Source organism: Schistocerca piceifrons, chromosome 8 (genome assembly GCF_021461385.2).
Source record: "Schistocerca piceifrons isolate TAMUIC-IGC-003096 chromosome 8, iqSchPice1.1, whole genome shotgun sequence".
NCBI classification, from domain to species: Eukaryota; Metazoa; Arthropoda; class Insecta; order Orthoptera; family Acrididae; genus Schistocerca; species Schistocerca piceifrons.
In genome coordinates, this window is record NC_060145.1 from 204,237,973 (window position 1) to 204,249,204 (window position 11,232).

The following is an 11,232-nucleotide window of genomic DNA, read 5'->3' on the forward strand; positions in this document are numbered from 1 at the left end:
CAAGATGCTTACTCAACCGTTACATGTATAGTAATACCAATAATACAGCTTTGTAATAAGTAAAACAAACGAAGTTACATCAAAAATTGCACGCTCATATGTGTTGGCAAAACAGACCAAACCTTAAGTATTTTTCTTTGCATCCTGAAATACTTTTCTCGAACATACTATTTCATCAGGTGATAATGGTACTGAAAAGACACCTACTCTAAAGTGGATAGAGAAAAACCAGAACCTCGGAATCTGGATGGACATTTGAACTGCTATTCTTTTCAGCATTATGTATTAGAAGAGTTTTTGTGTGTGTGTGTATGTGTGTGTCTTCTTAAACTTTGCTTTGTTGTTTGCAAATGTTGCATGAGGGCCTCATGGTATTTCGTAATAGTGTTCTTCTACATATGAGACTGAATATGCTGAAAGCTAAAACTTACTAGCATTTTACCATAACTTGACAAAGAGAATAACCTACACCATATATACAAATATATGTAGACCTTTATTTACTGATTATTGACTGACTGAAACTGTTTCAGCACTTAAAAATGCATATTAGTTTAGTGAAAACAACGATTTCCAATGTCAGTTGGCACATGTTTCTTATTTTTTCTTGTTCTCAGAATGTGGAGACTTTACCATAGTATCTGGTTGGCTACAGCCCCTTTTACACAAGTGACTTTTTCTCAATCAGGACTTTTCAAATTTTTTATATTTACTGTATGTGATCTTCAGATGTCAAAATCAGTATTCAAAAGCAGTTCGATGCAACTCTAAATACTTCTAGGGAAAATCGTATTTGAAGTTTCCCGAGGGTTTAATGCACTAAATTAAGGTCTGTATTCAATTGGTGGAATGGAGTTGTGGTATAATGCTGTTGTGTTACGTGTGGAAGGGATGGTAAGTCTTCATTTCCTGATGCAACAGATTTTTAAACCACGTTGCATGTTCTATGAGAAACTATGTAAAGTCTAAAGTACTTAAATGCTGGAAAAAAAATTCTGGCACTCGAGAATGGAAATTGCTGGATCAAGTCTTGTTTGGTAATTATTATTTCATATCTTTTTCTCTTTTTTTGTTCAGTTCGTATATCAATGACATTCAAATGTAAAATTCATTAATTGTGCTTATTAAAACGTACCTTATACTCATATTACTATATTACTAACAGATCGAAACTTAAATACAAATCACAACCAGTTGGTCCAGTTGTTCAAAACCGTTTCGAACGGACTGCAAAACGACAACTATACGAACGTCACCAAAGCAGACAAAGTACCATCTGGGCAGCACGCGGGCCGATATAATTCACCGAACATTAATGAAATTGCGGTTGTTACAGTTGGCTACGCATTCGAACATCGAGATATACAAATCCAAAGCAGAGATAACACAGTGCATACGACTGAAGACAGTCATCGATCTTACGACGCTTTGCAATATCCATTGATATTTTGGGAAGGACAAGATGGATATCATTTAACTATCAAGGAAATCCAGCAACAGGTACAATCTACACATGTCATTACCTAATATTTTATTTTTATGCACGATTAATTTCTTTTTGTCTTCATTATATTTTTACTTTGCAGATGCAGAAACCAGCAAGAAAGTGAGCGCGATGAACGTCTACGCATGTAGGTTGGTGATTCGTGCCAATGAAGACCATAATATTCTCCGATGCCGCCAACTGTTTCATCAATATATCGTTGATATGTATGCGAAAATTGAAAGCGAGCTATTACGATACATCAGGTATAATCAAGCGAAACTTCGAGCTGAGGAATACATTCATTTGCGTGATGTTGTTGTTGATAACGTATGTGGAATAATTAATATCAACGACATCGGTACTTCATATATTCTTCCATCATCATTTATTGGTAGCCCACGTCATATGCAAGAATATATTCAAGTCTCCATGACTTTTGTACTCGTGTACGGACGACCTGATTTGTTCATTACATTTACGTGTAATCCAAAATGGAAGTTGCGTTCTCGCCAGGTCAAACTGCAATAGGTCGGCACTACATCACTGCAAGTGTCTTAGGACAAAAGTTAAAATCGTTGATGAACTTGATTATACATTCCTCCGTATCTGGCAAAAGACGTTTCTGGCTGTATTCTGTTGATTGGCAAAAACGAGGTTTGCCTCACGCGCATGTTTTTATTTGGTTGGTCGACAAAGTGCAGTCTGAAGAAATTGATAAAATTGTCTCAGCAGCAATTCCGGATCGGAATATCGATGAAGCATTGTATGAGATTGTTACAGCTAACATGATCCATGGTCGATTCGGTGCTATAAACGTGACGGCACCGTGCATGGAAAATGTACGAAATGTTTTCCAAAAAATTGTATAAATGATACAATCATTAATATCGATGGCTATCCATTGTATCGTCGTAGAGACACTGACCATGGTGGTCAATCACATCAATTACACATGTCACACGGTACAACAGTTGACATTGACAATCACTGGGTGGTTCCTTATTCACCATTGCTGTGTAAAATCTACAAAGCACACATAAACATTGAGCTCTGCAGTTCGGTGAAGTCCACAAAATATATATGCAAATATGTCCATAAGGGCAGTGATATGGCTGTATTTGCTGCTTACGATGTTAACGAAAACGATGAAATAACACGATATCAAATGGACCGATACATCAGCAGCAATGAAGCAGTTTGGCGTATTTTGGGTTTTCCAATTCACGAAAGAGACCCTGCTGTTATACATTTGGCCGGGCACCTTGAAAGTTGAAAGCGTGTTTATTTCACGGAAGAGTATGCTCCACAACGTGCATCAGTTGCCCCAAAAACCACATTAACCGAGTTTTTCGAGCTATACAACCGGCCAGGTATTCCCGGTCAATTCGCAAAGACATTAATGTATACTTATGTGCCACGATATTTCACATGGAACAAACAGTCAAAAAAGTGGGAACCACGAAAGCGAGGTGTTCCGGTTGAAGGATACAACGACATATTTATGGGAAATACATTAGGCCGATTATACACAGTCATCCAAAGCAACACGAATGTTTCATCTTGTGCTTGTTGTTGGTTAATGTTCCTGGACCGACGTCCTTCGAATACTTGCAACAGTCAATGGCATTTTGTACGACACATACCATGATGCATGTCGCTATTTACATTTGCTGTAAGAAGACAACCATTCGGATATTACACTTGCAGAGGTAGCATTGAGTTCCACTCCTCATCAAATTCGCCCATTATTTGCCATATTATTGACGACATGTTTTCCGTCTCAAGGTTCTGTCCTCTTGGACAAATATAAAGATTCCATGAGCGACGACATTCTGCGTCGCATTCGTATAGCTGATCATGATCCCAATGTCGATTTTTCGCCGGATGTACATAACAAGGCGCTAATAAAGATTGAAGATATTGGCATTCTGACTTCGAATATTCCACTTATTTATTTTGGTATGCCCTCACTTAACCGCCCAGCAACAGACATCATTAACAGCGAACTTCAGTGCGAACAACAGTTTAATACGGTCGCCGTAAGTACTTTCGTTGAAAATAATAAGCAACTACTCACTGATGTATACAATCGAATTAATTTGTCAATTGCAGCAGAACAAGGAGGATTCTATTTTTTGGACCAACCAGGTGGCACTCGAAACACGTTTCTCACCTCACTAATACTTGCGCGTATTCGATCACTAAATCACATTGCGTTAGCAATTGCTTCGTCTGGTATTGCCGCCACTGTGCTTGAAGGCGGACAGACTGCACATTCAGCACTCAAGTTGTCGTTGAACATTCACACAATTCCAGATCCAGTGTGCAACATAAAAAAGCATTCCGGTAAGGCTAAAGTTTTGCAAAAATGCAAAATTATTATCTGGGATGAATGTACTATGGCCCACAAGCATTCATTTGAAGCTCTCGATAGAATGATGAAAGATCTAAATAATTAGACCAGGCTTTACGGTGGTGCCTTACTGCTGCTGTCCGGTGATTTTAGACAGACTGTGCCAGTCATTCCATGCGCTACATATGCGGATGAAATTAACGCAAGTATAAAGCAACTTTATCTATGGCGAAGTATCAGTACATTACGTCTTAAAACAAATATACGTGTTCAACTGCAACATTTGCAACTGAACACATATATTTGTGTTAATAGGTAATGTACTGACATTTAGCCATAGATAAGTTTGGCACTATCATTATCCGAGCAATTGCTCAACATTGGAAATGGAACAATACCATTGCATGGAGACACAGAATGCATCAAATTGCCAGACAATTTCTGCAACGTGGTAAACACGAAAGATGCTTTCACTGAAAGCATATTTCCAGATTTACAAGCTAATTAAGTTAATCAAATGGTTCAAATGGCTCTGAGCACTATGGGACTCAACTGCTGTGGTTATCAGTCCCCTAGAACTTAGAACTACTTAAACCTAACTAACCTAAGGACATCACACACATCCATGCCCGAGGCAGGATTCGAACCAGCGACCGTAGCAGTCGCACGGTTCCGGACTGAGCGCCTAGAACCGCGAGACCACCGCGGCCGGCTAAGTTAATCATGCGTGGCTTCGTGAACGAGCTATCTTAGGCGCAAAGAATATCGATGTTTACGCTATTAACTTCAAAATATAACAGTCATTGCCGACAATGTGATATTGTTCAAATCGATCGACACTGTTACCGAGCCTGACGAAGCAGTTAACTATCCTGTTGAACTTTTGAATTCGCTGGATTTACCTGGAATGCCACCATATAACTTGCGATTAAAAATTGGCTCACCTAGCATTTTGCTTCGGAATTTAAATGCACCTAAGCTATGCAACGGTACAAGATTAGTCACAAAAAATTATGGTGAATGTTCTTGAATCTACAATTCTGAAGGGTAAATTTTTAGATGACGTTCTCCTGCCACAAATCCCAATGATCCCTTCAGACTCACCCTTTCCATTCAGACGTCGGCAATTTCCAATTCGCTTGGCATTTGTCATGGCTATTAATAAGTCACAAGGTCAAACAATGTCGATTTGTGGGTTGGATCTAGAAAATCCGATCTTTTCACATGGCCAATTATATGTGGCGTGTTATCGCGTTGGAAAACCGTCAAGTTTATTCATTTATACTCCTCAGGAATTGACTAAAAATATTGTTCATCAACTCGCATTAAGATAACATTTAACAAACATTATTGGTTATAAGGAATTGTTCTTAGAAAAATTGATGTATTTCATAATAAAGAATAATGAAATTATTATATTATTTGTCTTTCATTTCACTCTTTGTTTAATATCCTAATCGCTTCAAATATCATGCTGGACAACATCTGTCGGGTCCGCTAGTATACATATATGTGTGTGTTTATTCACCATTGGTTGGCATAATAATGATTATAGATGCAAATCTTCATGACAGGTAGGATAGCTGCGAAGTGCACTAGTGCTGTTTATGTGTAGAGTTGTTTCAAGGACTGGTGCGTTGCATAACAGATGAGATTTTGAGTGAACACCATGAAGGGCTTGGAGTAGCTGCATACTTGTGTCAGGAAGTATTTTAGCACCTGCCAGGAGTTCGAAAAAAGCCTCATTATCAGTCAGCAATTTGTGCGCTTGTATAGTCATACAATATCCAGATTTGTGTGGCAGTTGGATGTGACAGTGGTCTGAATTTTACCTGCATTCGACCATAAGGGCATACTTGTTGTCAGGGCTTTGGTCAAAACCAACTGACAAGGCAGGATCGCCGTATTGTGCACAAAGCACACTGTAACCACTTAACAATCGCCTGCCATCAGGGAACAAGGAAAGGACTGCCTGCAAACTTGTAAGTCATCCCAATCCACTGGTCAGAGACTAGCAGCAATTGGACTAATTAACTACCGTAAATTAATCAACTGCCATTGATATCACAACACAAATAGCTTCGATTGTGGTAGAGCCCTAAGTGGTAAGGGTAGACCTTGGTGAATGACATATTCTGCTCATCAATGAACTGCTCAGGTGACCATAATTGAGGATTATGACGGCTTCATGATAAGAGACCCATTATTCCAATAATTTGGAGAAGCACAGCAGTGTTACTTCCGGCCTCATCAAATGGGGAGCCAATGGGTACGATTCTGGTCACAGCCTGTGACGGACAGAACTCTAAAGGCGCAGTAGTACGTCACAGACATCCTACTTCCTAGTATGCTACTTCTCATGTGACAGTATCGTTGCGCCATTTTTTCAGCAAGACAATGATCGACCGCAAAAGCCCATATCGCTACGAACTATTGGTGCTATGGCCAGGGACACTCACAGATATATGCCCAATCGACCCTTTGTTGAATCAGCTCAACCATTAACACTAATGAGCGTCAGTATCTAGGATATCAAGGTATCTAGGTGTTTTGTACTGCCTGCTAAAAATATGTAACTCCCAAAATGAGATGAAGAAATCAAATAGAACTTAACAGATTGTGAGGATATGAGATGCTGTACCACTCATCAAAAAGTCGTCGAAATTTAGAAAGAACTTGGCAGTATCAGTCCACTAACATATCACATCCATATGGACCAGTTTAAGTTAAGAAGGTGTCATAAAGACACAACCACCCACATACCCACATCCACACGTACCAAATCCGCCCCTACCCATTGGCACACACACACACACACACACACACGCACACACACACACACACAGAGAGAGAGAGAGAGAGAGAGAGAGAGAGAGAGAGAGAAAATCACAACACCAAAAAATCATCAATCTAGAGCAATTAAATTTTGGGAATATTATGTCTGGGTAAAAGGGTAACGTATTTAAGTAATTAACATTGCAAAATCACAGGTTAATGTAAGTGCAAAATAAACCAATGAAAATGCGAAATACAGGTTGATTAATATCAGGTGTAACTGCTAGAATGTTGAATGCAAGCATGCATATCTGCAAGCATTGTGTTATACAAATACCGGATTTCAGTTTTTGGAATGGAGTATTATGACTGTTGCACTTACTCGGTCATTAAAGAGATGGTTAATGTTGTTTCTGGATGACACTAACGTTATCGTCTGATGATGTCCCATATGTGCTAGAATGGAGACAGTTCTGGTGATCGAGCAGGCCAAGGCAACACCTGGACACTCTCCAGAGCATGTTGGATTAGAGCAGCGATATGTTCGCGAGCGTTGTCTTGTTGTAAAACACGCTCTGGAATGCTGTTCATGATTCGCAGCACAGCAGATCGAATCGCTAGAGTGACACACAAACTTCAACTTAGGGTGCGCGGGATAGCCACGACAGTGCTCCTACTGTCATACCAAATTGTACACCAGACCATAATGCCATTTGTATGTCAAGTTTGTCCAGCATGCAGAAAGGTTGGTTACAGGCCCTCAAGTGGTCTCCTTCTAACCAACACGCTGCCATCACTGGCACCAATGCAGAACCACGTTTCATCAGAAACACACCAGACTTTCACCCTTCCCTCCAATGAGCTCTCGCGTGACACTACTGGTTGCAAATGGCCATGGCAAAACAGGTTTATTGGGAGTCTGTTACTTGCATTTCTGGAATCTGTACATACTTCTGTTGTCTCAAACACTAAACAACAATTTTGAATCTCTTATTATTCGCACGCAGTGTTTGGCCGGAGTAGCTCTGTCACTGGAAGATGTGTTTCTTTTGTCATTGCTGCTTGACAGCGAGGAGCACGGGTGTTCTGTCCTTTGAGTAGTAGTGAGACATACCTTGAGCAGAGAACTCGTGGCAATGTACACACACCACAAAAAGTTTTTCATTACCTCCGTTCTGAGAGTTCCGGAACCTGTACAGAAAATTGGATTAAAGATTAACATAAACATCATTTCCGCCCTTTTTATTGCTCATGAAAACCACACTTTGCATGTTGTATCACCATACAGCGAGACCGTCAGCGGTGGTGGTCCAGATTGCTGTACACACCAGTATCTCTAATAGTCAGTCGCACGTCCTCTTGTAAGATGCATGCCTGTATTCGTCATGGCATACTATCCATAAGTTCATCAAGGCACTGTTGCTCCAGATTGTCCCACTCCTCAACGGCGATTCGGTGTAGATCCCCCAGAGTGGTTGGTGGGTCACGTCGTCCATAACAGCCCTTCTCAAACAATCCAGGGCATGTTAAATAGGTTTCACGTATGGAGAACATACTGGCCACTCTAGTCGAGTGATGTCGTTATCCGGAAGGAAGTCATTCAAAAGCTGTGAACGAAAGGGGCGCTAATTGTCGTCCAAGAGGAGGAATGTCACGCCAATATGCTGCTGATATTGTTGCACTATCGGTCCGAGGATGGCATTCACTACAGTACAGCCGTTGTGGCGCCTTCCGTGACCATTAGCGGCGTACGTCGCCACAAATAATGCCACCCCAAATCATCATGGAACCTCCACCTTGCTGCACTCACTGGACAGTGTGTCTATGGCGTTCAGCCTGATCGCGTTGCCTCCAAACACGTCTCTGCCGATTGTCTTGTTGAAGGCATATGCAACACTCATCGGTGAAGAGAACGTGGTGCCAATCATGAGCGGCCCATTCGGCTTGTTGTTGGGTCCATCTGCACCGCGCTGCATGTTGTCATGATTGCAGAGATGGACCTCTCCATAAACGTCGGGAGTGATGTTGCGGATCATGCAGCCTATTGCGCACAGTTTCAGTCGTAACACGCCGACCTGTGGCTGCACGAAAAGCATTATACAACATGGTAGCGTTGCTTTCAGGGTTCCTCCGAGCCATAATTCATAGGTAGCGACCATCCACTGTAGTAGCAGCCAGTACGTCGGCCAAAGCGAGGTATTTCATCCACAGTTGCTGCCTCTCTCTATCTCCTCCATGTCCGAAGAACATCACTTTGCTTCACTCCGAGACACCTGGACACTTCACTTGATGAGAGCCCTTCCTGGCATAAAGTAAACATGTACACGCGATAGAAACGCGGTATTGACCGTCTAGGCATGGGTGAACTACAGACAACACGAGCTGTGTACCTTCTTCCTGGTGGAATGACTGGAACTGATCGACTGTCGGACCTTCTCCGTCTAATTGGCGCTGCTCATGTGTGGTTGTTTACATCTTTGGGTGGGTTTAGTGACATCTCCGAACAGTCAAAGGGACTGTGTCTGTGATACAATATCCACAGTCAAGGTCTATCTTCAGGAGTTCTGGGAATTGGGGTGATAGAAAAGTTTATTTGGTGTGTGTGGATGAAAGTTGAGTGCATCTGTGTTTAAGTAAAATGATTACTGTTTGAATATTGTGAAACAGAAGATATAAATTTGATTAGTGATTTAGATTGAAATGAGACATAATGAGATTAGAAAAGAGCATGAAGGGGGGTGAAGGTAATATTTTCATTTATTGACACTGCACTCGTGAGTAGCTGGAGACATTGTTGAATAAGACATCCCTATTAAAAAAAAGGTTCAGAAGGCTCTAAGCACTATGGGACTTAACATCTGATGTCATCAGTCCCCTAGACTTAGAACTACTTAAACCTAAATAACTTATGGACATCACACACATCCATGCCCGAGGCAGGATTCGAACCTGCGACCGTAGCAGCAGCGCGGTTCCGGACCGAAGTGCCTAGAACCGCTCGGCCACAGTGGCCGGCAAATCCATATCAGGGAAGTTCAGATTATTCATTGAAGATTGAGTAATTTTTACTGTAAGGTATATCTCATGCTTATTAATGATTTGTCTAAAATTTTTGAGAGTAAGAGTTTGGTATGAATGTTGAAGTTTGTCAGTATCATTGAGTGTTGTAACATGAATTGCATACAAGTAATAATATATGAGACATATTAGAAACAATTTGTTAAAGGAATATTTCCATTAAGAGCTTTGTCCACATCCTTGACGCAAATTATGAAGGAGTGCCTCACTCAGTGATGTGTATAAAATAGTTCCTTGTTGTGTGGAGCATTGCACTAAGTTCTCAGCAACTGTACTTAGAAATTTGCAGCTAGTGCACAGAGAGCAGCAAGCACCGTGATTCCAAGTCATTACATTAACGGGTAAGATATTTTCATTTCAGTGTCAATTTACTATGACCATTATCAATGCACAGGGAGCATTTCATGAACAGCATTATTAGGCAGATCCTTAACACACAGGGACCCTTTGTTTAATGAAGATATTAATAGTAAAGTTCAGGATTTAATCAGTTTGCACATTTCTTAGATAGATTATAAAACACAGCCAGTATGTTGTATTTGCGCAATCAGATATATTTTGGTTTCTCTCGCAGCTGGAAATGCATAGTCATCCAAAGCTAAACCACAGTGAAGTTACAATCATCAAACTAACCAGAACGAATTCCTAAAATGCAAACATACGGAAACAATTTTTGAGGGAAAATTTCACTTGGCGACGGCTCTTATCCGTTCAGGCTTCGGGGAATCTTTGGTGAATTTCATAGTGAGACATGCACAGTGCTCTCTGTAACACTTCGTTCGTATCTATTTTTTGAGCTGCGTTTATAAATTAATTATTTGTGTTTTCTTCTCCATACAGGTCAACGTTCTCAACTTTGAAAATTTATTTTCTTGTGAAAATTATTATTTATTGCGATGCCACGTAAGACGACAAACCTCTCGTACCAGTGTTCATTAGCCAACAGATATGCCCAATTTAACAGAATTCTGACGTATTATTGCATCCTATTTTAAAACATCAGACAAACTCGACAATGCAAGGTGTAGATTCTTTCCTCACAGTCACGTTACAATCAATATGGAAATGTTACCGAATTCCGATAGAAATGTGTTTGCGAGTCTAAGTATTTCTTCCGTCAATGATGAACCTGCCTCAGCTTTACAAGTTTTAGATTCCAGACAGGGGGAAACCACCACAACACAGCCATTGGAAAGGCTGGTCACATCAGACTCAGACATAGAATATGAGACTATTGATGAACAATCCTGTCATCACACATTCATTATCGGCAATTTTTTATGGGCCACTGGTCTTGGGATTATGCTTCAGATTTTACTCGCAGAAAACAACAAATACGTATAAAAGGCTAGCTAGTCAAGTATCAAGTCATACGGACCACAAATTACGAAAGCACAGTGAGACACTATAGAGTCAGCTAACAAACCACATAGACACAAAATGGAATTTATGACCATTTAGAAGCGCTTTCAGAATATCTGACACAACTGCAGACTTTATTTTCGCAACGGGTTGTGAAGTACATAATCAGTTAAAAATA